Here is a 6989-nt window from a genome sequence, read left to right as displayed (position 1 = left end):
CAGGGATAATTAGGATCTGTTCTGTGTACCCACAATTGTGCTTTGTAACCTTAAATGCTGGACTTCACTAAATGTTCTTGACTTTAATCAATCGTCTCAGTTTTGATTCCTGAGTTCTGGTGTCATTAGTCTCATCAACCAACTAGAATTAGCGCATATAGATAATTGGAGTCAGATCTTCCTCTGGACTGCGGGCCAGTATTTTCCCCTGAATTTACTTCAATAGGCAGTTGGTCTTAATTTAGGATTAGGCCCGGGACTTCAAAGCCAAAACTTGTTACTTGCAAAACAATGACTCCTCTGAATAAATTCACAGGACGTAAAGATAGAAAGATGATCAATGTGTCATTGGGAGCAATGGCCTAAATGTAGCATACATGCTTGTTGCACCCTTGACTGAATCTCCACTGCACCCTTTCATAGGAGTGCTGAGATGTGCTGCTCTCTGCCTTTAATCAAACACCAGCAGTCGTGCTGACTGATCAGACTTTTTGGTTGTTGGCAAACTGATTGAACTGTCAAATTGATTTCCTGTCTGTTTGGTTTCTTCATCCAGTCAAATGATCCAGTCTTCCTTTACCGGTGTCTCCGTTTCACTTTGCTCTCTGAAAAGCAGCCGCTGTACTTGTCTTCAACATTAAAACATCATACTTGATTTTAAATAGCTCCCATAATTACCATTTTCACCATCTGTCTGGTTGGTGAGAGGAAGGAACAGAGGGTACCCTGTAGGTGTGTGTGTGTGTGTGTGTGTGTGTGTGTGTGTGTGTGTGAACCAAAGCAAGCATAGAAGGTCTTTACTAGAAGAAACCATGACAACATGGTTGTTACCTCCCCATTCATCACACTCACACATGCTGCTGCTGGTGTGTGTGTGTGTGTGTGTTAGAATAATTACATTATCAAATAATAGACAGGGCCACTGAAGATATATTAAAGTTCATTTTACTTGAGAACCCAACAAGGAGGCAGTCTCCGCATTACAGAATAGTACAGACAATGACCTAACGAAAAGCTCTCTACAGCTGCTTTTTAATACGAAGTGAAATGTTATAAATCCTGATACAGAATAGATGTCATCAGTTGTTAACTTGTCAGAGTCAATGCCGTCTCCCCTCTCTGGTCTGGGAGGGCATGTATGCCCTCAGGAACACACTGTGCTTAGACAAGGACAAAACAGTGGCTCCCATGTTATCTTGTGAGTTAAAGCAGTGTTATGGTTTCTTACTATGCAAATAGTTAAATTTAACAGACAGAGGAAGAATATAATATTATTCTATGCAAACAGTTTAATAAATAACAAGAGGGAAAGTATATATCATAATTTCCCTAACAGTGTGTGTGTGTGTGTGTGTGTGTGTGTGTGTGTGTGTGTGTGTGTGTGTCAGTGATAAACTAAACAAAGCATGTGTCCGTCCCATCTCTGTTCTTTTGCAAGTCAACATTGGAGAGTGCACAGGAACAGATTCATAAAAGCAGAATCTGATTTGAGAGTGCAAGCCTAGTCATGTGCATGCTTCTTTCTCAGCCTGCTCTCTTCATTTTCCCCAGCTGTTTTGGGTATTGAGCACTTGAGAACATAAGAAGCTGCTTGCCAAAAATGTTTGACTAGCAATCCGCCACTGGAGACAGGTCCTTTCCGATGTTGAAGTCTCTTTCTTAGCAGATTGAAACTGGATCATTTACCATTAACAAATTCAATGTGATTTTACTCATTTATTTAGATATTTAGGATAACACCAAATACAACTCTTTAGGCTCGTTCGAGATGAGCCAGGTCTGCGCGGAATCGATCACCGGGGATAGCCGCCCAATGCATGCTGGTTAGATTTGTGTCCGACTTGCTCTGACGTCATGCACACGTGGGCAACGATGACCTCACGAAATCAAGGCGGCCGCAGTTTTGAGACGCACGCAGCGCAGTTGCTTTTCACCGACTGCAAGACCCAGGCGGACCTGGGGCATTCTGGGAAACACCTGGCTCTCAGCTGATCTAACAGCTGATTGGTTCAGAATCAACTCAACATGATGACGTTTTATATAAACTTTTTATTGTTTTTGAATCGGAGGGATTTTAATTGCTATTTGTCTGATTTAAAGGCTTATTCTGTACAGAACACATGGTGTGTGGCTGATGGTGACGTTTAGAAGTCAGAGAGACTAAATCTGTTCAGATTACGGATCATCTACAGTCTGTTGTTATTAACATCAGCAACAGATCGCATGTAAAGCATTTTAACAGCTACTCTGTCTTAATAAATACAACTGGAGACTGATGATATATGGGTCTGACAACATTTTATTAAATCGGAATCTGACCTAACAGGATGTGAGTGTTTCTGTGACTTCCTGTTCAGCCTGAAGGCTGCTGGAAACGGCTGGAAACTGTCCGATTTGACTGCGGCTTTTTGTCACCGCCCCCGGCTGATGCTGCCTGCTCTCGTCCACTTTACAGGCGAGGCAGAGTTCATCTCGAACAAGCCTAATGTCTCCATCCTCGTGGTTAAAAAACTGGAAAACTGGGGAAAACGTCCAAGCTTTTATTTTGAAGGTAGAAGGAAGAGTCTAACAGGTTGACCCTTCACTTCCAGGTCAAACTGAACAGGTTGACCCTTCACTTCCAGGTCAAACTGAACAGGTGCCATTTTGCTCACAGTCTGTGCTCACTCAGGGGATTCAGACTGCCAAGAGTGAGCGTGAGCCGCTTGGATCATTTCGAGTGTGAGTATCCATATTGCTGGCTCAAATGTAGTTACACGATTCCTCCTGCTAATCCAATCATCTGTTACGCTCACGATTCTGTCCTCAGGCTCAAATCTGATTCTGCTCTTACGAATCTGTGCGCTTCCAAATGTTTACTTGCAGAATAAGTAGTGCTTGAATTTGTTTTGTGTGCTTTCAAATCTTTTGTTGCCAATATTCTTCCATATAATAATGGTCTTTGTATGGTATTGTTTTCACCGTTTCATATTAATCAAGTCAGCTTTCAAACAACTCCCACTCTCTCCTCTGTCTTTCTGCTCCTTTTCCTTGTCAGTCTGCATTTAATTTTGAATCCATTTATTTATCTTTTCAGCGTTTCAGTTCATGTCAATGTGCAAATACTGTGTGTGTGTGTGTGTGTGTGTGTGTGTGTGTGTGTGTGTGTGTGTGTGTGTGTGTATATATATGTGTGTGTGTGTGTGTGTGTGTGTGTGTGTGTGTGTGTGTGTGTGTGTGTGTGTGTGTGATTATGCAGGGAGAACTAGCTGTTGCATATTGCATTGGACCTAGTATGTTGGCAATGAGCCGAGTGTTTCCTATATAGATTCATGTTCATAAACTCAGCTGAACAATATTTATGCACACAGCGTCTCTGTGACAGGAACTTTAAAATTAGAAAGAAAAATTGCTCAGCCGACCAGTCATGAATTTCTGTGTTGCAGTTTGCAGAAGATTGGTTGGTTCCATTAATTTACTGGAGAGTCTCTTTCAGTTGGTGATAGTATCGCTGCAAACAGCCACACAAATTGCTTCTGTCTCTGCCATAAAAACTGTATCACATTGACTGTCCACTGTGAGACACATGTCTATTTAGATACATGCTTTTTCGTTGTATTTGATTTAGAGATGTTCCGATGAAGATACCAGAAAAGCCTCCGATACTGCCTAAAATGCTGATATCGGAAAGTACTGTAGTTTATGAACCAATCCGATACCCTATAGTTTAGCCCTAAAGAAAATCTACTTCAAAGTAGTTTTATTTCATGTTCTTTTTTCCGTTATGACTAGGGTTGGGTACCGAAACCTGGTTCCACTATGGAACTTTTCCACCGAGTGGCGCACGTGCCCGCTCGCGGTGTGAAGCGTGTGTCTGCGCTATTCTGTGACATGGACTCTACAATCACAGCTGATAGACAGCTTTTTGTACACGCTCCGAAACGGACGTAAAAATATCACGCTATCGTAAATGTAGGCTACTTTTAAAATGCCATATTTTCCCTCTGGGCTCACCGAAACGGATGTAAAAACATATTAACATATTACACTTGCTCTGCTAGTCTATCGTTCAGGACAAGACCCTGTAGCCTGGTGGTGGGGGAGGCGGGACAGCCTCCCCAAATTGTCTGCCCTTTGAAACTCTACCTGTGTGTACAGGCCTCTTGGACACCATCTGAGAGAGTTTTCTCCTGTGCAGGACATGCCATAAGTCAGGAGAGGTGTCTATCTTGCCAGAGAAGGCAAATATGGTCATTGTTCTGCAAAAGAACTGCTAAAGTTTGAAGCTGGTTTAGTTAGCATACCAAGTCAACATTTATTTTGTTGTTATTTGTTAATAGTGTAACTTGTATTTGTTAAATTATTGTAGTTATGTGTTAGGTGACTTAGGTTTACTTATTATATATTTAAGTACTTTAAAACGTTTATATATTGTTCAATTTAAATCATTTTCAATTAAAAAAAAAAAATAAAAAAGAAAAACTCCATAAAACAGCCTCAACATTCTTTGATGTCATTTTTCAGTTTTTCAAGAATCAGTTTAGGAATCAGTTAGGAATTGGAATTGTTTTAAAAATACCGGTTCGGAATCGTAAAAATCCAAACAGTACCCAACCCTAGTTATGACTGACTGTCAAACAGGATAATAAAAGAAAATTCATTGGCATTCATTGTATGTCTTTATTCATGTTTCACAAAAAGTTTAACCTGAGCCTGGCTGTACAACAAAGATAGAAATCATATCACAACCATACAGGGATAGTAGTATACAGCTGTTAAAACATAATAAAATATATGACACACTGGTATCGGATCAGTACTCAGTATCGGCCAACATGCAAGTTCAGGTATCAGGATGGGTATCGGGAAGCAAAAAAATGGTATGGGAACATCTCTAATTTCAATAGAGGGATATGACTCCTACCGTTCAAACAGGACTGCTGCGATTTTATGTTGAGGAACACAAAGGTGAAAAAGAACTAAAATGTTAAGGAGACGCACGGCTGTCAAACTGCAACGCTCAACCAATGCTATGGCGACTAAACCGTCATTGTTTATCTCAGTATCTTTTCCTGTCAGTTCTAAAATGTCCTGCCATTCGATAGTCCTTCGACTTGTACATTATTGCCCTAATCAGCCACTCAGTTATGCCATTGTACTCAGCTGTGGCATTGCAGCCCTACTTCTGTTTCTTCTGATTTTACTTGCTTGTTGGGTTTCAAGAGAAAATTCTAATTTCTGCCTGGATTATGATTATTTTTCCAGGGAACAAAGTGCTATGTTCTCACGCAACGCATTCTCATGAACAGGTTGGTATGATATCGTACAAAAACATATGCACAACCATGCATAAGAGATCCTACGCAATTACAGCGACCGCCGTCTGGTCACGTGACAACCGCTCACATGACAGTAAGGTTTAGCGGTCTTTACAGTTAAATTTTGCCAAGAAAAGTTTACTTAGAGCCAGGTACCGGTCACCGTGAGTTGAACGTCGCTTCAGCAGCCGTTGCAGTTAAGTTTAGCCGACGAAAGGTACAATTTGTATGATATACTATATAATGACAGCAAGCACCGGTCAGCCACATGACAGTTAAGTTTAGTGGTCTTTACAGTTAAATTAAGCTGAAAAAACGTGACTGTGAGCCAGGTACAGAGCACCGTGAGCTGCCGGTAGTTGCAGTCGAGTTTAGCCGACAAAAAGTGAGTGCCATGCGGTGACGACAGTTAAGTTTAGACACAGAAACGACTAGTTAAGATTAGAAGAATATATTGTGGTTTGGGTTAAAACACCTGGTCTCTTTAAGTTGTATGACACAAACGCTCGTTTCCTGTGTTAAAGTCTTGTGTTTTCCCCTTAACTTCTACCAGGACATGAACTCGCTTGAAAGCCCTGTGTTTTAGGACCCACCCATCCACCTCGACCTCCTCCGTATGCAGAGCTTTGCATTCTTATACAACAGCAGTCAATGTGGTGATTACAGTAATACATAAGTGGAATACATTCAAATTACAGCCCATTACTTATTGTAGCTTTATCTCGCATCACATCAGAGGAAGTTCGTTGATGTACAAAGTGCAGATCTTTGACACCTTGTTTTCAGTTAAAGCTATAGTGCGTAGTTTCTGTCGCCCCCATGAGGAATTCTAAGTACTGACAACAAAACTCTTGGCGCGTCCACATGATACAAGCCTTCCGTGATCGCGCACAGTCCCCACCCCTCCTCCATGCAGTTGCTAGTAGCCAAGGAGGACACGGAGGACTGAAAAATCATGATGGACTCTTCAGAAGAGGTAATAATCTTCATTCGAGTTTCTGTGCGCGAAAGTCGCCAGACGACGGAGCTCTTAATTAGCTTTGTAGCAACTCATTTGGCAATGGCTTGAATGTAACGGACGTTCATTAATTTCAAAAAGTTACGCAAAAATTAAGTAATGCTTTGCACATGCACATGTGCCTGCCTGACCACAACATGGCTTGGAAACCCTTCTATTGACCATGAATGTTTCCTCACTATAAAGTAGACTACACTTTCAAGGTCATCCCATTATTTGGACCATTTTCAAGCAAATATTGTTCAATAAATCTAATAATCCCCTGACTGGATCATTCAATTTATCTACAACAGTTTTTTTAAAGTAAGATTTCTTTTGACTTTTGTACAAGCTAATACATTCTGCCAGTAGTGCCACTATAATGGATCCATGAAGGGGAAATCTGCCATGGCTAATACTGTGCTACAAGCTATGAGCCTCTATGCTCTTATAACTCGTCTCTCCATCTGGCGCCGTCTGGCTGGAGATCTGGCTCATGCTTTGATATTTTAGTCTTGTATTCACACACTGCCCCCATATTTAAAGATGATTTTTACCTCCCACTTGATGAGGATGTGAGTGGGGTTGGGAAGCCTCCTGCAGGTGGGAGAGATGTCCCAGATTATCTTTGGAAAGCTTTGTGGCATATAAAGGCACCCCATGTTGGCTCTCGATTCAATCTTTATTTCTTATGG

At 41.3% G+C, this 6989-nt stretch overlaps 1 protein-coding gene across 1 annotated transcript in view; it reads left to right on the top strand.

The window, feature by feature from the left end:
• Window positions 1-2682: 2682 nt before the first annotated feature.
• Window positions 2683-6989, top strand: part of si:cabz01090165.1 (uncharacterized protein LOC100333421 homolog) — a 471441-nt gene continuing 467134 nt past the window's right edge. The window contains exon 1 of the mRNA XM_035995843.1: window positions 2683-2721. The gene's annotated coding sequence lies outside the window, so the exon portion shown is untranslated. The remainder of the gene's footprint in view (window positions 2722-6989) is intronic.

The sequence above is a fragment of the Sander lucioperca genome, chromosome 20 (assembly GCF_008315115.2).
Source record: "Sander lucioperca isolate FBNREF2018 chromosome 20, SLUC_FBN_1.2, whole genome shotgun sequence".
Classification (NCBI taxonomy): domain Eukaryota; kingdom Metazoa; phylum Chordata; class Actinopteri; order Perciformes; family Percidae; genus Sander; species Sander lucioperca.
The sequence above is the reverse complement of the archived record's forward strand: the minus strand, read 5'-3'. Positions and strand labels throughout refer to the sequence as shown.